Below are 25,325 nucleotides of genomic sequence, written 5' to 3' on the forward strand. Positions count from 1 at the left end.
TAAATGTGGTGAATTTTAAGTATGTACACACAAAATTTATTATTAAAACATGTTAGTGTATACTGTAAATGCATTTTTCTCAAACTTGATTTTTTTTTCTTATTTTTTGCTAACTTTAAATCAAATAACTCAAAATATAATTATCATATTACTATGAAATTTGGTGGACTTTGTCTTTATACTATTTTCTAGGAAAAGAACTAAAAGAATTTAGATCGAGGAAATACTTTTTAATTTACAGCCTATTGTTTGAACAATGTCAAATTTACTAAAAATTTCATGATAAATTCTTCGACTGGTTCTAAAATTTTTATTATTATAACCATACGATTGTAGTTCATTTCCTAGAAAAAACAATGTAGTTTATTTTGGTATAAGTTTTGTTTGGATGAGAGTAATAGTTTTTGGTGTAGCCAATTTGAAGTTTTTAAAGAATTTGCTTAAATTTATGCTATTAAATGCCAATTATCATAAAGTTTCAATGTTTATTTCAAATATTGACATCCTATTACTCATTTGAATAGTTTTAAACTCAGAAATGTGGTTAAAGTATGTCTACACCATGTTTTTCTAAAAATGTGCTCCGAACGTGAACCTTAAAAGCACAAAGCGTATATAGATGGTAAATCTTTAGTGGAATCGGATTTTGAAACGAACACTCCAGCCCGAAGTCAAAATCACCAGGCATCAAAAAACCACTAAACTGCATAAGAGCAGAATTTATCAAAGATTTGACATCAAGCGGTTTGAGGTAACAAATATTTAGATGATCATGTAGTCTAATACTTGAACGAGAGCCTTTATACTCCGATTAAGGTGTCTTTCCGTAATGAGAGTATAAAGGAGTCGAGTATCAGTATCTCGACACGCAGTCGAGAATACAATTCAATACATCTATATGCACTTAGTTCCGAATCGAGCTCAAATGACGAGTATAACAGCCCAGGAGCAACTCGCATTCTTAACTACCCTGGCGGACATACAAAAATGCACAAGGAAATTTGACTACGATATGATTAAACCCCTTTGTAAACAATGGCGATTGAACAGAGCCCCATTAATGCATCGCAATGACTGGGCATCTGACTCATCGTCGTAGCATTGTTGCACGTCCTACTATTTCGCTTATAGTAATACTTCCTATATTTGTCGTCTTAATATTTCTACAGAGATGAAAGTTAGTATCATGGCAAGGCTACCTGATTCGGGCGTAAAAGTCGAAAGTGGAATGTTGAATACACGACAATGTATGCTTCCGTGCTGAAGTGCCACTCCGTCGCCAAAGGTTTAATATGAACTCATAATCACGAAGGATCTTCAACAAAAATTCGAAGCCAGATCCAGTGATCAAGAAACAAGAACATATCTTAAAGTTATAAAGATCATGTGTGGTCTCCGCTCCAAGACCTTCAAAGTTATTATAAATTTTAAAAAAAAACACAGAGACTGATAGTTATACGAGTTCGCTTCATTACTCACTAGTATAATAATTAAACAGAAACCATGGAGAGATGAAAATTGATTCGAACATAAAATATTTGCGATTAGTGAAAAAAGTAATCGCAAATCTATAACTTTATACACAAAATACATCTTTCATGTCATTATTCCCTAAAATGAATCAACAATATTGAAATTTCAAAATTTCTACATTATATAGGAAACTTTCAGTTCTTTCGGTGAATTCATCCCTGTTCAGAGGAAAGTCAGACCAACTAAAGCTAATTCCAGGCAGAAAATGCTTTCCAGGTCTATAGCCCATGACCTTCGATAAAACGTCGTCTTATCGTAGCCTTGCCATCTTAATGGAGGCATCGACCCAAGACCTCTAAACAGGACGTGTGTATTTATCTGGTTTTCTCAGAAAATGGGTGGGCGGAGTACCAAATCTCAACTAGAGCGAAAAAGGTACTGTTGGTAGTTACCGAAGCAATGTCCTGATCCCCCAGCCAACTCTTCGGGTCTGTATCTGCTTCACATTCTGCAAACATGTTCATACTAGTCGCTTTTCGCGACCAGTTAGTTTGGCCAGATTATTTGATTATTTAGTTGTTAAATGTTTAATATGGAAATCATTTTAAAACACAATATTTCGTCTTGTTTTATACGACGGAAACGTTATTTCAATCGAATCAGATTACTAAAATATACATATATAATGAAATAAAAGAAAGAATGAAAAATACTACAACAGAGTTAATGATTGGGAAAAAGCACATGATTGAATGTTTAGATGGAGAAGTGAATTCCACCACAGAATTTTGAAACCTTAGTACAGATAGAATATTGAAAACAATTAAAATGAAAGGGAAAAATTGTATGGAAATTAAACATATCACTAAAAAGATGATTTTTTAAATCTTAAAGATCATACAGACTACTTTTGCAAGATAATTGTAATATGAACATCCATTTCTGTTGGCAAGTCGCATAATTACCTATCTGGCGATGGTTAAATCTATTTGTGAGCCCGATTAAACTTTTCCAACTTTCCTTTCATATCTCCTTCAGACAATGTACTTTTTAGTAACACGGCGAAACGTATTCGAAAAATTTCCAATAACATTTTGTAGCTATGCGAAACGTTGGATTCAACACAACTGTAAACAATGAAGCAGTCTGAAATTCATATGATGGTTTGTTTACATTTCCCTGCTGCTACTTGAAAATAAGTAATAAGCACGATTCCGGTGCCACGTACATTACCGTTTTATATATAAAGATATATTCATTAATTTTGCCTATTTGCTTTCAAGTCTCATGGCATGATTCATCCAACAGTTTCTAATCAAGATATAAATTCGATTTTGTTTATTAACGTACATAACGAATTTTCCGTTTAGCTTGAAAAAAAAAAAATCCAGAAATCTTTTTGGAATGAATATTCGATACGAATTTTAGATTCTGTTGGCTTTTAAATGACAATGGCTTTTTTTAAAAAATGTGCATATAATTCATTTAAGATTGTTTGTGATCATAAAAAAATAAAATACAAATTAAATATTTCATTCAATATTGTGCAACAGAATTATTGGATAATAATTTAAAATACAAAAATTTGATTACAAAGTGCTGCGATGCTGCTGCTGGATTTTGCCGCACGAATTCTTACACTTCTTTTAGAATTAAACGTACAGGTACAAAACAGCTATGAAAAAGCAGCGATCAGCAGCGATTTCCGATCATTGTAAATTCTGCGTTTGTTGCGATTCATTACAACTCCTTTCAAATATTAATAGAATTTTCTTTCTCCATGATTTATTCTGTAGCATCCTTCAAATATTCTTAAGTTGTAAAAGTGTGTGGTTAAGAAGATTAATTTCAATTAAGTTTGCATAATTTGTTAACTGTTTTAGCTTGAATAATTTGACTTTTAGAGGAAAAAAATAATAGAAACACATGATTGTGCTATTTTGTATTGATTAATTAAACTATTTTATATGAAAATTAAGAATTCCTTCAATCCTTGAGATTACGCGAAAATATCTTACATTGTGCTTTCTTAAAAGATTTAGACTATTTTTTTATATAAAATGGATGGGAGAAATACTAAATCTTAAATATTTTTAAAAGTTATATATAAGTTCTAATTGTCTTACACTTACACAAAATTTTACCGAAGTTTACAAATTATGTGAAGATGCCGATTCGAGATAAACGCTTGCTGTTGCCCACTATTTCTGAGCATGCGTTATCTTACTATAATCGCTTAACTAACTGAATGTTAAACCACCTTTAAAAATGTCTCTTATGAAAAAGTTGCTTTGTTTGGTAAAACAAATATTCACAAGTACTAAATTCTGACTAGCAAAAATGGAATTTACTAAAAAAAAATAAAAATAGTGCAACTATTTAACTAAATTTTGTAATATTATAAATAATCCTAATGTTATTTTCAAAAAAATTGAACCCCCCCCCCCTCCTCTTTATTTTTACAATGAAATACTTCAATGTGCGATAAACAAATGGCTGCGTCACTGGGGCTTTTCCCCCCCTTTTTCCCCTATCTTGCACAGATATACTAGTATTTAGGAAGTATTAATAAAGATACTTCTACTGTAGAATAATGTTAAATATTGTTTGCTAACAGAAGACCTGGATTTTTTCATATTATTATTTCATATTATTTATCTCAAGAACTGGTTACCATCTTAGAAGAAAATAAAATTCCAATGCCAAGGAGTTGGGCTACAAAAAATTTAGGAAGCTTATTTACACATCGAGTTAGTAGTACCACTATGAACATGCAAATCATGTTTGCTTTAAATATGCGATGTGAACTTTATGAGCATTATTTATCTTCCGGTTGAACTTTGAATCCATCGTGAATTATTTTTGACAACAGTGGGGCCACTACCAAAAAAGAAAACCAACGTATTGCCGTGGCACATCTTATTGTATCTACAGCAGAAATTCGAACCTCTTAATACAAGAATAGCACATAAAACGAAAATAAATCGATTACTTGAGAAACAGCTTCGAGTCAGATTTATTCTGTTCATTTCAGAATCACGAAAATGATTTTGAGTGATTTTATACCACAAAGAAGTATACGCAGTAATATAATCGCATTTTTGAAATCCTTAGCTAAGTCTCAATCTTTATTTTTGTTGCGTTCGTCCCTTTTCCTTTTACAATGCTCTTATTTAGACAAAATAAACGCTTCCTAGAGTATGCGCAAAAAACAAAAAGGGTCTCCGTATAAGAGAACTGGAAGTAGCTATAATGGTTCCAAAATAATTTAAGTAAATCAGTCGCTTATTCTCAAACAAAACAGGGATTTCTATAAGATAAAAGGGGTAAACTTTACAGAGTCATTGAATATGTCTTTTATAGTAGCGTGAAACGTAAAAACTCCCTCTAACTACAGTGATAAAAGACATGGCATTTATGACAATGTATCTTTTCGTGGCTTGACAAATAGCAGCTTTCACGGACGTCATACCAGGCAACGCTGACGACATTATTTCAAGGGGGCTCCAGATATCTGTCTCACATTTCTCTACAGAGGAGATTATCAAATTTAAGTCCGTGCATCTTAAAAGCAACTTTATACTCAAAGAATTAAAGGTTTTAAATTCGTAATATTCATTTGTGTTTGTAAAAAAAAAATTCTCACTAAATATACTATAAATCATAATGGGTAATAAATGTTGATATTATTCATGAGGAGTTCATTGCGAGGTAAAGGGAAAAGGCAAATGGAATGACGCTCGATTTGCCAAACTAAAATCTGGAAAAATCCAAATTCAGTATCTACATTCACAGCCTAACAAACAAATGACTAGTGTGGACGCTCCCTTAGGTACAAAATACAAATTTGTTAAATATATAATTTATATCAATAAGATTAAAACAAAATGTTAAAAGGTTAACAAATGTTACATTTAACATTCATTTTGAATAACGCATTATTTCTGGTAATACAAGATTTAAATTAATATAATTTATATATAACCTATGAGAACAGACATTCTCAATAGTGAAAATTGCCAAAAATTTCGTTAAAAATAGGAACGATTTTTCGCTAGTAAAATATAATACCTAATAAAAAAGTTAAGACACATAGAAGGGATGATTTAATTATAAAGTAGTAGAAAAATATTTGTTTCTTAAATGGCAAATCGAATATGTGTTATGAACTTGAAAGCTACCGCATCACAACTACAAATCGGCACGTTAAAAAAATAACCCTGAGTTAAAACCATTCCAAAATTAGCACAATATATGAGCATAGGTTTAATAATTACAATGAACTCATTGTCATTTAAATATGCTAAAAAATTTCAAGAAATGAATGTCGTTTAACTTGAAAATCTAAAAGAATATTTTTTGCATGATAAATAGCGTCTACTAGTATTCAGAAGAAAAAAATATATATACTTTACATATGCATAATGTTTGCAAATATTGTTACATAAAACTTCATACGATTGTAATGTACAGAATACGTTCTATGTGTAGAATCAAATACCAGTTCTCGCCATAGCAGAAAAAAGTCCGCCCAAAACTATCAAAACTCGCCACACTAACCAATATGATGAGAAATTTAAAAAATAGCATATTTAGCGACTTATTATCTTAAAAAGTTACAACCTCACGACATTCGCTACCCTGTACAAGATTCTCCTGTATGGCCAGTTGTGATGTACTATTTTATATAACCGGCATAAACAAATGGAAATTTAAGTTCGAATATCAAGCCATTAAAAGAGCATTAAATCAAATCTGAAGTTGGAGTAATAAAAAAAAACGAGACACCCGATTCTCTAACAAGCTACTGTTTTCAATCTAAATCTCATCATAAGTTGTTTTTGACATTTAAATTACGAATCAACTAACCAAGGCGCCGGAAATTGAGAAATCCGAGTATTACCTCGCGATTAGGTCATACTTATAAAAGAGAAAAGAATGCACCGGGGGCAGCTGAGAGATAGACAGAATAGCGGATATCTTATCTGCTGAGCTGTAAACCTCCACATGCTGCTGCTGAGCAGATAAAAAGAGAGAGGGAGAGGGTAAACATGTTTTCTGGGAAACAATTATCAGGAAAAAGAACGCACGATTTCGGGCCCCAAGAGTGACGGATATATGACATTCATATTTCAGAACATTTCTCACACAAATGCAAGCTCAGTTTGACACAGTGATTGCACGATGAGAGCTGGACAAGACTACTGAGATTTTTTTTTTTTTTTTTTTGTCGCCAATGTATTACTGAGAAACATAAAAAGAATGCATAAATTACAAGAAAGCAAATCATGTTCAGTAGGTAGATATATATACATATATAGCTTTGAAATAAACAAAACACTAAATATATACTTCTTAAACATTTTAATTGATGTATATATTAATATTAAAAGACAGACCCGTGAGGAAGAAGGAAAAAATGACAATTATTCAATTTTGTAGATTTCTAAATTTCTTTACATAAATTTTATGCAACTATATAACTGCAATTGCTATATTTTTCTCAGCGTTGTTAGGTGTGAAGGTGAAAAATCTTGGAGTCCAAATATTCCTTTAACCGCCATCTGAAATCGCAAATCCTGTTAAGTAACTTTTATTATGCTACTTTAATACTTTTAAAATTTCTTTCGGCAATAGGAAGTTCTCGAATTTCTGAAACTATGACTTCGCTTTATGTCTAAATGTCAAATCTACTTTTAACTATTACTAATTACAATAATAATTTAAGGTCTTTGATATAATTTTATTCGTGATTTTGAAAAATTTTATCAAAATGCATTGAAGAATGTCATTATCTATTAGAATCTGACAGATTCCAATTCATCCAATTGCAGTATCTCAAATATTGATTAAGAGTCAATAAAAGTTACACTCGAACGCAATTGATTATTACTCACCATTTGTCATGATTTAAGAACTGTGTCTTAGTAATCCAATTCTTTTCCCAGACGAAACGACAGAAGTCCGAAGAGCGATAAATTTTTGCCGAGCAATAAATCAGTTAATCCAAGGCTCATTTGGAAAACCATCCAACCATGTGGTAAGATTGCTTAAATTGTTACTAGCACTTGTTTGTTAACTAGATGTTAAAACATATGATTTTAAGTAGTTCTTAGAAGTCTGCATATTATCTATATTCGATCCATGTTTTCTTATTTAAATAAAACTGAACAAAAATTAACTACACAAAGCTCTAAAAGCAAGGTTTAAAGAAATTTCCTTTTTGAATTTCAAATTTACAGCTACTTTTTTTTTTTCTAGAAATTTGATTTTCTTATGACAAAATATAATCGACTAATTATTTCATACTTCGTGTCAAAATAAGGTTAACTTAGGTTTTTTTTAAACAAACATTTTGTACCCAACAAACGCAAACCTATTTTCAAATTAGGGGCAGACTTGGCAAACGAAAGAAAATGTTATCGCCCTTTAGGCGATTAGATTGTTTTTTTTAAATAAAATAATTCTATTTTAAATAATTTAAAACTTCCTCTTTTCCTCAATTGTGTTTCTAATGATTAATCTTTAATTTTAATGCACTATCATAATCTGTCGGAAATAAAATATGTAAAGACTTCACTTCAAAAAATTCCATTTCATAGAATATTTTTTTCATTTATCGCACCCAAAATAGATCATGTATTTAAGAAGTATAACTTGTACTGCGAGCGCAATGCAGATTTACAGGCAACAGTATATGGTAATCCATTTCACAATGAACATTCATGTTGCCACCTGACAATCTGGAATTGACGACAACTTGCACGTCTTGTCTAAAGCTTTTATAGTTTTTATTAAGGAACTATTCGAAATATAATTGATTCCAATTCTTGGCGGCATAATGAAGATGTAGATATTTAAGATTCTGAGCGGGCCTTCATGTTCAAGTCCGTACAGGACTCGGATTATCTGGCTTAAGAATTCCCCTTGACATTCTGGGTTTGCATTTCTTTCGAGTTGGACAAGTTAACGGACAGACACTTGTTATGCAAAAGATGGCTCTTTAATTGCTCACTGGTTATCAGAAGGGAGAGGGTGATACTTCAACACAACTATAAAATGTGGATAAAAAAAAAATGTTTTTTTTTGGGGGGGGGAATGGAAGAGACAGAAATCTCAACTTATAAAACGATGAAATCATTAAGTGCTTAAATGTCATACCAGAAAAGAAATATATATATATATATATATATATATATATATATATATGATTCAGTTACCAACACAGCGAGCAAGAAATGATATTTCTCAGGTTAAATTTATAAACATGACATTTAAAACTGGAATATTCAATTAAACGCAGTCGTTATCGCTAAAAATCGCGGCTTACTTTCACATTTAAGAAATTGAATTGATATATTTCTATCACTTTTTTTAAAAGTACATACTGCTGCAAGGCTTCGCTGTTCACTTAGAAAATGCAATCTAAATATGAGAAAAGATGATTTAAAAAGAATTTAAAACAAAAATACATCCCCTTCAAAAATTACATCACTAACATACATCTAGAAAACAATCTGGAGAGCTAGAACCGAATCGGACCGATCCAAATTAACTCCAGTTGGCAGAATACTCGATCATACGAATAAAGAAATGAAAAATTTGCTTTAAAATTTTTGAAACTACAGTTATTCAATAAAACAATGTTTTCTCTTTTTTACCCAAAATTAAAAAAAAAAAAAAAATGTTTTGGTATAGTTTACATCTTTCTATAAGGATAACTGCATTTTTCATAAAAAGTAGATATAAATCTTGATCGCAAGTGTTCTAAAATTTAAAAGTATCAATCGATGGAAGACGGAAGGCATAATTGATAACTAATGACAATTCAAATTGATAGTATATATGTTAGGCATAATCGCATCGCTGGAAAATATATGACGTCATACCATATTTTTCTGGTTCGTTAGATTTACATCTATATAAAGAGCTGCATGAAATTAAGCATATTTCCTTTTATACGTCACGAAATATGCTTCACTTCCAATGCACGGAATTAAGCATATTTCATTTAATTCGTTCCATTATGATAACGTAAAATATGCATTTTCCACAGTTCTCGGACCGTCGATATCAGCTGCCTTTGAAACTTTCCTCTGAAATGTTTACGAATAGCAAGCAATCAAATTAATTTGAATAATTCCAACAGTAAATACAAAAAACCGCATATTGTCAATGCCACCTATTTCAATTTTACAAGAGGAAGAAAAAGCTACTTTTCGCATCCAATTAAAAATATCTTGTACTCACATTCGCATTTGGTATGAACATGTGATTTCAAGTTCCCACTGGACGAGAGGAAAGGGAGGTGTGGGGGGGGGGTAATCAAAAATACTAGTTATTGGTAGAGGGGGAATCAGTTTTCACTTCTCCTATACGAAGTATTGGATTCAAAGAACTCTACGAAGTCTAATCTAATCAAATTTGGAAAATGCCTGTCAAAAAAAAAAAAAAAAAAAAAACTCAATTCTTATTATATTTTGAACAAAATCTATTATTTAAAGGGAGTCTATCTGCCTAGCTGTTCGAATATAAGTTAACGCGCTAACTACAAAACGAAGTGAGCTAGCTACATAAAATTCCGTATACACAGATTTAACATTTATATTGCAGACACCTAACACATTTTGCGCCAAATTTAAATTCAATAAGGAGTTTCCCGTCTGTCAGCCTGCATTTCCAGAAGCATGTAAACACGATAACTCAAAAACGCAATGACTTAAATAAATTTGTTAAGTGATTATGTTACTATAACTGTCATTCCGAGTTAAATTTTGACTCCAATCTGTGGTGAAAAACGCGTCTAAAACGCAAATTTAATTTTTGGCTACTATTAACCGCAAATGCAAGGTATTAATCGCCAGAGATGATATGATAGATTCAATAAAAATGTTTAATTCTTGTCAAAGATTAATATTTCGTGGCTTCTGCACGCCAATGTGATGCAAGCCGCTCTGGAATAACATCTTCATAAGAGAGCATGCGTGAAAGTTTTAGGGGCACCACACCTGCTGGTTTCTTCTTGTAAAATTTAAATAGGAGATGTTGCTCACTAAGCGACGGAATAATAGTTAAAAATAAATAAGCAAAAAAAAAAAAAGCATCTGGGATTTTTATTCATTAGGTGTTTTACTCATTACGTCAAACTGGATAAAAACGTAGTTAAATTAGAAATCAGATCTGAATCTAAAAATACCGCACCAAAGACAAAGAGGAAACAAAATTTGCTGAGGTTGTAGAAGTTTCTGGCGCGACTGCGGAATGGGCAGAAAATTTATAGAACATAAAAATGACGAGTCCCTTTCTGTCTTCAAAACTGATAGTGTAATATATTTTACAAACACATAAAGCAGCTTTTTCCTTTCAGAACACGTTTTCACGAATGCTTCCTCCAGATAATGAATTTAAGATTATACGTACATTTATATATGTTTAAAATATTATATACGTGTTACATACATTTATATACGTTTTTTTCCCACCTGTAATATAGGGAGAAAAAGCAAAAAAGGTCATGGAACAATAATTGCATCGGTGTTCGATTCGTAAGATATCTATAAAGCATTCAGCTCAGAACATACAAAATTGAGCTGTAGTTTTTTTTTTTTTTAATTCGTTTCGAAAAAATGTTATACTACCTTCATTTCTCTATATACGTAGTTAAATTTTATTAGTAGTAGTAGGGTCTCCTTCCTGAGCTTAAGAATCAGATGAGGCATCTATTGGTTCAGAAAAGTATTCATCAGTTCGAAATAGTATTCGAGTCTAAGCAGATGTTTAATTCTGGCATGTGATTACGATACAGTGTTTTAACTTATTTTTATCTGAAGTAATAAAATAAGATGAATCTTCCCACCTTCAATCACAAATGATTGCAACACCATTCCCAGTGGTCTGGTGGAGTAACAGCAATTCCACATTTCATTTTTTTTAGCAAATAAAAAATTTTTAATTGAAAATCCGCCATTTTGACACATTTTCTGAGTATTCATCCGGGACAAGGACCTTATTCTCATTACTGTTATAATAAGAAATGGTGATTATTATAAAATTATAACAGTAAACTTACTATTTAGTGAATAGCATCCATTTTGCTATAGAAAGAAAAGAAATCGAAATTCAAATTTATCGTAGAATTAAAAAGTTCCTTCCCCAACCCATCCTTCACACATTTCCAATAAATTTAAAAATAGCTCACCATCACAATTATTATCCACTTAACGATTAATAGTATATTCGTGTTCCCCCCCCCAACACTTATTCTATCCAAAATAAAAATTGTTAAATTAAAAACATTTGAATTCGATTTTAATGAATAATTTTAATTTTATTCAGATGCCTTGTAAAAATCTCAACTGAAATGAGCATAAAATAACTGTTCTCATTCAAATATTATAAAAATTGAAGTTTATCTCTTTATTTTAAACAGAAAATTTCTCAACAGCTTTAAAAGGGAAGAATCGTCCATGTGTACTCATAATCACCAATTTTTGCATTTGAAATAGCCAGAGGATTTTTTTTTTTTTAAATCAACATTTCATTTTCTCAGAACAAAAATGTATATATCATACAAAAAAATGTGTACTGACAAGATTCAGCAATATTCCATCACTTCTGCTATGTTCTTAGTTCCGTCAAAAATTTCTCAAATTATTGCACTATTCAACACCAAGAGCAACACCACTATTTATATGCTCTTTTAAGCAAAAGATTATCATCTATAACTTTTATTGTATTTATTAAGGATTGTAATATATAGTAAAAATGAGACGCTTATCTTTTATGCTAGTTACAACAGAATCATTAAATAAGAAAATTTCCATGAGAAAAAGAAATTAAGTCATAATGCTATGCAATTTTTGAAGCTTTATATTATATAATTTCATCTTGAATTTACACTTATAGCAGGTTTATAAGTAAAATATTTCCTTGAAAAAATTAAATTTATTCAGATTTTAATTAAGTTTGAAGATGACTCAACTATTAGAAAATAGGATAATTTCCTAATAACAGATTCACAAGAATTAAATTTTAAAGGCACCTCAACTTAGCTTCAAAGTAATGAGAATTTTGATAATTATGTACACTACTAGTAGGTACATAATATATGCTCTACTTTTTAAATTTAATTATCTTTCATTGTCCTAAATTTATTAGAAATTACATGAATAAAAATTTAATTTTTTTCCAAAATATTATAATATGTTTAGACAGTATATTATAATAAGTACACAGATTCATACCTTTTCAATTTCAATTTTTTCCTAGATATGAATATGAAATACATAATATCAAGAATTGAGATTACTATTAACATTATTAAAATAAGTGGTACTTTTCCTATTATATCGGCGCGCAGGCGATAAAGTCGCCAATAATGATGCAACCAACGCCAAACGGAATATCGCCGCTGGTAACCTTTTGCTTGGTGTTATTTGTTCCGGCGACTGTGTGCTGTCGCCAAAAAGTCTACATGGCGAGATTTGCGCCTGTATTATGGAAAAGTACCAAATAAGTTTATGCTCTAATGCGCATTGAATACTTCAGAAACAGACTAATTTTCACAATTAACAGAAATACAATTAAAATCATTATATTATGAGTAACTTCCCCCACCAGTTTTTTTCTTGATAAAAATTTACACTATCTTAAATGGAAAAGAATCCTCTCCTAATTATTTAAAGCTAATTATTTCATAATGATTGAATAAATGGTAATAAGATAGCTAACAAGCATAAGACAGTATTAAAAGCTATTAATAATTAAAGACCTCTGAAAATAACAATCAACTCTGGTTCTATATTTCCAGGAATTTAAATATTTTATATATAATTACATTTATTTATTCAAACAGAAAACAATTACGTTTCTTCTCTTTAATATCCAACAGATTAAGTGCTCCAATATTAAAAGAAAGAATTTTTTGCATGTTTATCAAGGGGAAAAAAACACGACATTACTCTTTTAATAAACAGGTGATTTAGAATTATTCGTTATATGAAATATATTACAGAACATAATGTAAATTTATTTGATACAACAAAGTAATCTTTAATATAATTTTTTCATATAACATAATAATATAAGAATATACTTGGGAGAAAAAATTCAATTTTTAACACTACCAATCAATATTCCGAGTCATAAAAACGTAGTTAAAACAATGGATGTTTAATTTCTTTCATCTAGGTAAATAAAATTTACAACATGGCCAGTTTTCTAAGGTTAATTTCAGTTCAGTTTCATTTTAATTAAAAATAGTTTTGACTTCAAAATGGAAATGAAAGATACTTATAAAGTTTTTCAACTAAAGGTTATGAATTCTCAGCTTATGGAACATGCTACAATTTAAAAAAACATATTAAAGAAGAATTTGTAATTCTAACAGTATACTGAATTATTACTAAGTATAAAGTTTAAAAAGAGCTATTTTTATTTTTTCAAATATCATTCATTTCATGGGTACATGGTAAGTTTATTCTATTATTTGGAAAATAAATTTTTTTTTAAAGGAACAACAATTATTTTTATCTTTCCCAATCAATCAAGAAGAACTAAAAGTTTACGAAATCTCGTATTATATAGAACACATTGATTTAAAAAGCAAAGCTTATTATTCAATTATTAATTTCAGTCAATCATAGTCAATCAAATACTTAAGCTTATTACAACTAAATCAATCTTGATGTAAACTTACTTTTTAAAAAATATCAAAAGAATATAAACGAGTTCATCTAAGAAAATAATTCAATTTCTTTTATTCTAGATCTGGTTATAAATCTAACAATTTACTCATTTATTTGAAACTGTCAAATTTCAATTGAATTCAAAAATGACTTTGAAATGAAAATTCGAAAATGTAAACAATTATAACTTGATAAGTCCATAATATATTTAATTCAATGCGACTATTAAAGCAAACATAGCTTAAATCTCAATTATGAATAAAAACACTTATACCAAAAAGCGCATATAGAAAACATCTTATAAATATAGTAATCGAACACAAGATTTATTCATTCTATTTAGAAAAGTTTGAGCCTGCATTTACTGATCTGCAGTATATAAAGCTTTCATTTAATTCCATTATAATTAGTTAATGTCTTCATCAAATTATTTGAGATATATTTTTTATTTTCATTTCCAAAAAGCCAATCGATTTTAATGATTTAAACCAGCTTTACAAATTTTTGAACAAATCTTGAAATACACTACAACAACATATGAATAATCTATTGGAATAAAAATTTTGTGTTCGATAATGATACAGATGTTTTCTGAATAATATACATTGCCATATCCATCCAATCATTTATTATAAAAATATGTTTTTCTTTCATTTCGACACATTTCTAGACCCTGATAAAAACAATGGATATGGCCTACATACATTCAGGACAAAATATTGCCATTACGCTTCCGTAATTACGCATTTCTTTCAAAATGGCTTCTTTATTAACTATATATATAGTATCAAGATTAACAAAAACTGAGAACGAAATGATATTTTTGGTACATGAAAAACCATAATCAAATACAGGTTCCAACAAATCCAGACATGTTCTATAAGATTACGTAACAGGCGTCACAAATGAATGCATCAAAAATATCTTACGAATCAATTCTGGTTTCATTTTTGAAACAAAATAAAAAACTTGAATTAAAATAACATACCTCGAATGCGAAGCACATCGAAAAAAAAGCTGGAAAACAAACACCTTTCGCTACGAACGACTCACGATTGAAAGAATGTGCGACTAATGTGTCACTGGAATTAGAAATTGGAAATGCCCAAAAAGCGTCTACGAGCAGAAGTAACTATTGACGTCAAAAGCGCCATAGAAAGGTGCGGCTTTAAAGTGACTCTGATGATTGGCTAAAGATTGTTGGTTGAATTGCATCTGGCCACAATTTCGAAGCGAAAAAGTCCTTTCTTTACGTGTATTAAAAATACACCGACCAATCAACAGTCATATTTCGATAACATAATTTCTATAGCGTCCTCTAATTCTTCCAAGCCATTCTGCACAAGATATGTGAAATTTCAATAGGATTGCTTTATAGATGTTTCTTTTTTAAGCTTGTTTTACATGATTTTTTTATGTGTGAAGAGGCTGGGATTTCAACTTATATAGAACTTTAAAATAACAGTTAATATCGTTTAATTTTTTTCTTTAATTTTCCTTTTGCTTTCTTTTCCCAAACCCCAGAGAAACGGCAATGCGCAGTAACGAATGCGACAAGCTCTATAGTCAATAACGTTCCAGAGTGTAACCAATTTCGCTAATTTATAAGAGATAAAAAAATCGAAAGTGCATTTTTTAGTGGATAATAGTGCAGTGCAGACGTTAGCATTTTATCCGCATCGACTCAAGATAAATAACCCATGGATTTCAAGTTGTATACAGCGAATGGTACCGAAGCTGAAACATATGGTATAAAAATGTTATCACTTGATTTGGGACTGAATCATTAATTTCGATTTTCCCATATAGTGACCAAAATAATAAAAAAAAAGATATTTTAAAAGTTGATTTCCTTAACAAATTTAAATTAATTCCATAAAAAGAAACTAATTGATGAACTAACTCAACTAGAGGTGATTGGCGAAGTGGCATCCATAAAAATAGCGATATCGTTACAATAAACACTTCGACATAATTTCATATTCTACTAAAACAATACTCAGGTTTATACAAACCAAATTTGTTCTTATCAGGACTAAAACATAATATTCGTATTATAATACATTGTCAACCCGTGCATTCTAAAGCAAGACCGCTGGATCATCAAAAGCTTGCAGTAGTAAAGAAAGAGTTCCAATTCATGTTGGGTAATAACGTAATAAGGCCCTTTAGTCCTTAAAGGATAAATCATCTTCATGTGGTGCTACTGTCGTGTACTTGCCTATGGTACATTGAAAACTACTCTCCTTTGAAAAAAAACTATAACATTTATTTCTACGACGGGACAAGTTATTCTATATATATATTAAATTTAAATGACTACATTTACGAAAGAAAATAGTTCAGAGTCTTTTCAGCTGCTGGTCACAAAGTTTTTCAGTTTTTTTCAAGTTTTTGAATTCCAATACCGAATTGAGTTATTACTGGCTTCGTCAAAGATCGCGGATTCGCGTGACAGCTACAAAAAGATAGACTCTTCTCTCATGTGAAAATTACAGACGGCTAAACGATAGAACAGTTCTTGATAGATATCCTATTCTTAGGATTTAGGATTTTCATCATATTTTAAAAGGTACAAAATTTATTCCAAAATAGATTTATTTAAGCCTACTACCAAGGGCCTAATGCCGAAGAAGACAGATGTAAAACTGCGCTTATTACTCCTTTTGGATTGTAGAATGTAATGAGTTTTGATTTGAGGAATGTACCAGCAACGTTTCAATAATATATAAATACAGTTTTTTTCTAGTATAAATTTTGTTTTTCCCTACATAGATGACATTCTGATTGCTTCTGCTAGAGAAGAACAACACAAATCCATTTAAAGTTATCCGTCCATTTGAAGAATTTGTTTGTCCATTTGAAATTAATGTTTCAAAGATTAAATGACTGTGGATTTCGCATTAACATTTTCAAATCCATCTTTGGCACACAAGAAATAGAGTTCTTGGATTATTTAATTATTCCTCAATTCTCCCGATGTCTACGAGACAAAGTTCAAACTATTGTAGATTATAAACTTCCAACAACTGTTCAGGAGCTCGGAATATTCTTATGCAATATTAATTTTTAATGGCGATATTTAAAGAAATCTTTTAAAAAACAATATATCATGCCTGATTATCTTAAAGGAGCATGAAAAAAAATGAAAAATTCAATAGACAAATGAAGCTAAGGAGCAATTTCAACGATTCAAAGATGATTTAATCAATATAGCACTCTTATCATTTCTGAATCATGAACTACTTTTGTTACTATATGCAGGTGCTTCAGATTCAGTGATTGGAACTGTACTTCAACATTTTGAAGATAATAGATGATACCTGCTGCATTTTATTCCAAAAAAACTAAAAGAAGCACAAAAGCATTATCGTACTTACAATAAGGAATTATAGGAATTTACTTCTCCATTAAACACTTCAAATTTTTACTGGAAGGAAAAACATTTAAAATATTCACGGACCATAACCCAGAATCTTTGCATTTAAACAAAAGCGGAAAATGCCTCACCTAAACAACTTAAACATTTGCAATACCTTTTACAATTTTCAACTGATATACCACAAATTGAAGGTCGAGACAACGTCGTTGCAGATACTTTATCTAGAATTGAAGAAATTTCCTTGCTTGACTACGGTAAAATAACAGATGAACAAAATACGGATAAAGAATTACAGAATTTGAAGACATCAGAAATTTCTCTGAACTGCAAACAGTATGCGTTACCTTTTGGGAAGTCTTTGTGGTATGAAACTTCAGCGAATAATGTCAGACCCTACTTTCCTAACAGTTACTGCATGAAAATATTTCATCAAATGCATAACGCAGCCTATCCTGGCATTAAATTATCTGTAAAGTTCTTTTCATCTAAATTTATTTGACCAAGTATCCATAAAGATGTGTAGCTTTAGAATCAATCTTACATGACTTCCCAAAAGAGTAAAATTAATTTGCACACCAAATCAAGTTTTGGTGATTTTTAACTTCCTTCAGAAGGACTTAGTACGTGCGTATTGATCTCATTGAGCCCCTACCTATAGAGGCGGAGGTATCAGGGAGGCGATTGCCCCCCGTCGGCGAAAGATTGTGAGTTTCGTTGGCAAAAGTCTTCATCACTTCAAGATGGTTGTAGACTCTACAAGGTAAAGAGCTGCGCATTATCGAAGATGATTATTTGAAAACAACCTTAAAGTTAATGTAAACTGTTGAAATATCCAAGTAACGGTTAAAGCGGTTTGGCTATATTCGGCAAAATAATCGATATGTTGCTAGGGCAATAAGATGCTGCATTTTGCAAACAATTTTCGATAGGCCGACTAAGAACTAAATGAAATGGATGTAGAAGACGTTAAGTTCATAGATTTTCAGACATCTGATGCAAATGCCTTTCAGCTTATAATTTGCTGTACTTTTGGCGGTATAACCAACAAGGTAACAAATGAATAATATATCGACAAGGTGATAGGCGCATTTTGTGAATAATTTTTGGTCGGCCGACTATGACCTGAATGCGGTGAGTGTCAAAAATATTACGTTTGCAGATTTTCAGCTATTTGATTGAAATGCCGTTCAACAAGCATATAATTTGCACTATTTTTTGGCAACATATTCGACAAGATGAATAAGATATCGCATTCTACCGACAATTTTTGCTTGGTTGATTATGAACTGAATGCGATGAACGTCGAACATTATATCCACAGATTTTCAAATGTTGTTCAACAAGTTTATAATTTGCACTATTTTTGATAATATAATCGACAAGGCGACATGTGAATAATATCTCGCATTTTGTCAAAAAATTTTGATCGGTCGACTGAGAATTCAATGTGATGGATGTCGACGACATTAAGTCCGCAAATTTTCACTCATCTGATTTAAATGTCCTTCTTTTAACTTATAATTTGTGCTATATTTAATAGAATAATCAATAAACTGGCAAGTGAATAAGATGGCGCATTTTTACCACCTAATTTTTGTCTTTTTTCAGCTAAGATGCTATCATAGGGCATGGAGAAAAAAAAATTTGTTTTCATCGAATACTTCGATTACTTGCCTGTGGAATTAGAGAAATTAAAGCTTTTATATGATACATGAATAGGACGATAAAGTTCTTTTCTCTAACTCAACATTCAAATTCAAATTCTAAAATTAATCGTCAAATTGTTACTTCTTCGATAACAAATTGGTAAATTTATTTATTTATTTCATCATGAGAATTATCTGTCTAAAATCTAATTAATGGTTAAACTAAATTTAATACAGTATTCTTTTCTTTCTATACTCTTATGCATATGCCTGCTAAGAAAAATTACTTTTCTGTAGAAAATTATTCGAATTCATTATAAATCTCTGGAGAAAGTAAATTGTATAATAGTAAATTAAGTTAATTTAATAGTAAAATATCTGTGTGTTTTTTTATCTAATTTATCAGCTTCAATTATTCACTAAAGAAATATTACCGAATGCAATTGATGGGTAAAAATATGTGCTACGGTAGCTTTTTAGTTACACTAAAAGAGTTTATTCAAGCATGCATTAAATTTGTTAAATAAATTACTGCCTAAATTCTTCAGATTCTGCATTCAGTATCATAACTATATAATCGGGGAACGTAAAATTTCTTTTCTTTTTAGTCTTTTCTTACAATTACTCTACGCAGTAAAAACTGTATAATTACAGGTGATTCTAAATCTATACTTATAATAAAGCTCAATGTGTGTGTGTTGGCGCTCTACAGGCCAGACTATTCAACTTACAGCTACCAAATTTGGCACGTGTATACCTTGGAGGCCGGGAATGTGCACCTGGGAGTTATTTTTTCGAATTTTTAATTAGAATTTTAATTATTTAAAAATTAAGCGAAATTTTGGCGTGTTTCTGCTATAACTTCCGAGAATATTACCGCACAAAAAAGATTTTTACATGAAGTTAAAGATCAAAAATTTATCTTTTAAATGATACCAATGTTTTAACCTTAAAATTAAATTTCTATTTTTAATAAATTTTTAAATAAATATTTTAACTATATTTTTCAACAATTTCTTTCGTACAAAATAAAAATAAAATTTAAGCTGCAAGAGCACGTTTCGCATTCATGGGGGAAAAATTAGCTTTTCTCAAAGTGTTGCCATCACATTGATTAAAGCTCCAACTAAAAATAAATTAAATCTTTTTGGAAATGAAATCTGCAAAAATATAATTTTCGGCATGTGTCTGTAGGAAATGAAACAAATATGAAATATTATTTTTTCTAAAAAATAAATTCAAGAAAAATTATTTTATGATCTTTTACACTCTCTATATTATTAATCCAATAAATCAGTTTTATTTTAAGGCAAGTTTTGTTTAATATGAACAGGATATCCATTCAAATCAGGGCCACAGAGCTAATTTGTAAACCTTTAGTAAGACACAGATCTGCTAAAATGGTCTAAATGGAAAATGATTATATTTTATGTAACTTGATTCAATAAATGCTCTAATAAATAACTAATTTTCGATTTTACACAAAGCTTCTGCTGTGGAAATCACGAATAACAAAATGTTCTTGAAACACTAATATTTTAAATAAAAAGAGCTAATTTCCAATCAACTAAATCAATCATTTCAACTGGCTGATTTATGAAAATGTGAATATCACTATTCAGTAAAAAAAGGATAGTTTTAGATTTTCCATCGATCGTTTCAAAGAAAATACACCAATCAACGCGCAGATTTCTCAAGATTAATTGGCCTAAGATTATGAAAATGTTGAGTTTTTCAAAATTTTTAACATTCAAAACTTCATAAATAAGTCTTAGTTGATCGTGGAAAATAGAAACATTCATTCATTTATTTAAAATTTGGTGTGTCCAAAATATTTCTCAGAATATGATACCTTATTGCATTAAATTTAGACTTCATAATTTTTGAAATATATTTATAGGCAGGAACAAAATATTATTATTGATTTCATTTCAATCCTTTTGAAAGCATAACTAAAAACTGCATTTTATGCTGAATCTGAGAAATTTTTGTTGAATTATTGTTTGAGATATTACATAAATTATGAAAAATATTTTGTAGTTCACATAAGAGTTAAATACCGAGCGATTCTATTTGCAATACTCATATTCAATAATAATAATTTATACTTATAAATAAAGCTCAATGTGTGTGTGTGTGTGTTTTGGCTCTCTACAGGTCAGATCATTTGACATACAGCTACCAAATTTGGTACATGTATACCTTAGAGGTCGTTAATGTGCACCTGGGGTCCCTTTTTTGAATTTTTAATTAGAATTTTAATTATTAATTAAAAACTAACTTTAACGCCAAAAAAAAATCTCCCATTTTCCCCACCGCCAACTTTCCCGCCAAAAAAATCTTCCATTTTCCCCGCTGCCCACTTTTCGCCGAAAAAATCCTCCATTTTCCCCACCGCCAAATGAGTAAGGCTTCAGTTTTTTTTCTTCTCCAAACAATAATGAGGCTAGGGTTAACAATTTTCGGCCGATTATTTCAAACGATTCTGTTTATATTCTTAATGTTTTATGCATTTAAAATTAAACATTGTTAATTTATCCATGTTTCAGATTCATTCTGAAGTACTTTTGAATTAAAATAACACAGAATAAAGGAAATTAAAAATGTCTAATCTGCATAGCGTTACCCCAACTGGTGTAGAAAAATTCACGCATTTGCGTTAACGTAACTGGCGTTGAAAATTCACGCATGCGCACTGTGTTCTGATTGTTGACATGACAACCATTACCAACGGATGATTTAAATTATTTTTAGGTTAGTTGCATGCTTTTGTAAGTAAATTGTATTTATGTTAGTTATATATTTTTTTGTGTATGCTTATAGTTTTAAGTACGTCGTTTTTTAAGTAGTTTTTTTAAACCTGCTTCCGACCGATTATTTTAAACGATTCATTTTATTTTCTTAGTGTTTGATGCCTTTAAAATTAAACATTGTTAATTAATCGATCTGTTCATGATGAATCTGAGAAAATTTTGTTGATAAATTCTTGAGATATTACATAAATTAAGAAAGATATTCTTTAGTGCCCATAAAGTTTAAACGCTCAGTGACTCTGTTATCAGTAATCATATTATAAAAAAAAATGCTTTGTTTCAGTAAAAAATTTTATTATATTAATTGCAGATTAATCATTTACACTTTAATTTAAAGCATAAATTCTACGGGAGGTAACAGAAAATTAGAGAGATACATATTACGTTATGACTGAAGGCCTTTATAATATTATGAGTGAATTATATGACTCTCAAAATTTGAAGTTTTAAAATATTTTGATGAAGAATCTATTAAAGTACTAAAGGAGGTAAAGTTGGAATTGCGTAAAATATTTAATGGTACAACTGGAGTTTAACCCCCTGCTTGGCACAATTTTTAAAAATCGCCAACCATGGTTTTGCGAAATATTCAAAAGCAAAGGAGCAGATGTTCAATTATAGTGCATAATAGAGATTGCTAGCTTTGGCGCGTTATCGCAACTTGGCGATGAAGGGGGTTGAACTCCTGTTCAACCTATTTAATTATTAAAATTTAAACGAACATTAAGATTGGCGAACCAGCTGGTCGCCAAAGGCGGCTAGTTTTTAATAAACTTCGGATAAAGATGTCTTGATAAAAGGATGATTAAAATAGTTATTCATAGAATATTCATATCTAACATATTAACCCTTTGACATGCGAATTTACTTAACTTCCTAATTAGAAGACAAATCTTATTTGGGACAATTATTATTATTTTAATTCTTAGAATAATAGAAGGGCATTTGAGGAAATGATGCATTTCCAAGTGATTTTTGGATTTTAAATTACTTAAAGTGTATGTACACACTTGAAACTTCAAAAATCGTTCAAAATATCGAATATTTTTTTATTGCTTAATAATGTTCTCTGGTCCTTTAGCTTTCAAACGATACCAAATTATTGTCAATATTCGGAATATTTCTCGAGTTATAATTATTTTTCTTGAGGTGCTTTCATTAAAAACCCTAGTTACGGTGTTTTTAAAACTCATTTTATGAAGAATGATATTTTTCCACTATGTTGCTTCATTCAAACAATCATAACTCAACAAGAAATTAACCAAATATAGTTATTTACATATCAAAATAATCTGTATGAAATAGCGGATTTTTGTGCCTCAATTAAAGTTATATTTATAGAAACAAATTTTTAATAGCTGTTTAAAAGTTAAAATGACAGAAAAAATCTCGCTTTTTCTATTCATCGTTGATGAAAAAATTGTTTAAAAAAATACTATACATTTTTATAACTTGTTTGAGGCAGACAACATCAAGACTAATATTAGGCCTCATTTCCAACTAGAATTGTGTGTCTGTACAAATTAGAATTTAAGATATCATGCTTCAAAAAATAGGCTAATTAGCTCATTAAATATTATTTAATTAATTAATAATTAGTGCAATAAGGTTTTTTTCTCACTGAAATGAGTTTAAACATATATTAATAACCTACTGTGAAAAAACTGGATTTTTAAAGTTAAAATTAAAAAAAAAATCTTCAAGTGTGTACCCACACCTTAATACTTTCACTTAATTGTAGATTAAAAATGAAAAATTTAGTAATTCGATGTATGAGTCAGTCTTCTGATTGCATATGAAGGGGTGAAGAAAAACCAATGCATGGAATTGAGGGGATACAGCTCACTTTTGGGGAAGAATATTAGCTTCGAGAGGAAAAAAAGTACTTAACCATAAGAATGCGTGCTTAAAAATGAATAGAGGGGTATGTACTGCATCTACTGTATAGGGTCCGACTGTATTTCAACGCATGGTAAAGTTTAAGTATCCTTGGACTCAAAAGAATCCTCGGCTCATTTTTATAAATAATTTTAGTTTTCATTCGTTCGATTTATTTCTTTTCTCATTTCCCCTAAATTTAATTTTTATATAAATTGTAATTTAACTATTTATTCTTTTACTTCTGTCATATGTCTATGTATGGAGAAATAGTTTCTTTGTTTTTATAGATACTAATATTGCAGAATAGATAGCAGGTAGTAAATTTGGAGAATTCACTTTTTTTTTTTTAGCATAAATCAAGAATAGAAGGCAGGGAACAAATTTGATAAATTTCGGAAAAAATGAATAATATTTATTATTTTTCTTTTTATCAGGATATTTAAAAATAATCAAACTGAAAAGTAAATTTGAATCAAAGATGAAAATATGTACACATTGAAACACGAGAAATTTGGTTAATTTTAAAATAAAATTTCAACCTTTTCATATGATTATTTAAAAACCATCTGTTATTTTTTTACACGATGGCACATACTTAATACTTTGCAGATGACTTCGTAATTATTAATCTATGTATCTTAGTTAAGGAAGAAATTTTGCAAAATTGACCAGCTTAAAGATTCTACTCATTGTTTCGCCCATTCTCCTTTACACAAATCATTCACAAAGGAAAGTGCTAAAGTTATTTACGTTATTAATTGAATATGCCCATTTCTTCAGAATCCAATCAATTCGATAAAGCAATAATTTAAACTTTTAAAGTTTTATAATAGCCCAAGCTCTATGCTGTGTAATTTTCAATCAATTTGTTCGAATTTTGAATATATTCAGAAGTTATAGATATATAAAAATTTCTTATATATATATATATATTCATCTCCTATGCTCTTTGATTAAAGACGGATTTCTGAAATTAACGAATCATTGTAAATTTATCATCCAATTTTATGAAACATACTTAAAATATCCGCCATTAAAACTTTCCGTTAGTGTGTAGTGGAAATTTGGAAACATAGTGTTGATTCAGCAGCTGACCACTGATTAAAATTACGAGTTCAAAATAGCTGTAATTAAAACCGAAATGAAAATAAAATTAGTCAGACATTTGTCAATAATATATTTTATGCTTGCCGTGCTATATTAATTCCCACCTTATCAGATGTACTTTGTGTTTAAAAGTAAAATCATTTATGGAAAACTTTAGAAATGTCTCAAGATATTATAAAATGGCTTGCCATTTTTAAACAGTTTATTTTTACGTATTGTCCCTACCCTTCCGGGGGGGGGGCACCTCGAAATGAGGATGAGATGCTTCCGGCATGGTGGTTGGATCTCGCCACCCTGGAGGGTACACTAATAGGTGGGGGATCTGGCTCCTCCCATC

The 25,325-nt window shown here is 30.1% G+C and overlaps 2 protein-coding genes across 2 annotated transcripts in view; one reads left to right on the plus strand and one right to left on the minus strand.

Annotated features, from left to right (window-relative positions):
* Positions 1 to 15,305, minus strand: part of LOC129989024 (protein tyrosine phosphatase type IVA 1-like) — a 30,008-nt gene extending 14,703 nt beyond the window's left edge. The window contains exon 1 of the mRNA XM_056097333.1: positions 15,148 to 15,305. The gene's annotated coding sequence lies outside the window, so the exon portion shown is untranslated. The remainder of the gene's footprint in view (positions 1 to 15,147) is intronic.
* The window catches only part of LOC129989023 (ataxin-2-like protein), a 71,046-nt gene continuing 53,114 nt past the window's right edge, over positions 7,394 to 25,325 (plus strand). The window contains exon 1 of the mRNA XM_056097329.1: positions 7,394 to 7,513. The gene's annotated coding sequence lies outside the window, so the exon portion shown is untranslated. The remainder of the gene's footprint in view (positions 7,514 to 25,325) is intronic.

This window comes from Argiope bruennichi, chromosome 10, assembly GCF_947563725.1.
Source record: "Argiope bruennichi chromosome 10, qqArgBrue1.1, whole genome shotgun sequence".
Classification (NCBI taxonomy): Eukaryota; Metazoa; Arthropoda; class Arachnida; order Araneae; family Araneidae; genus Argiope; species Argiope bruennichi.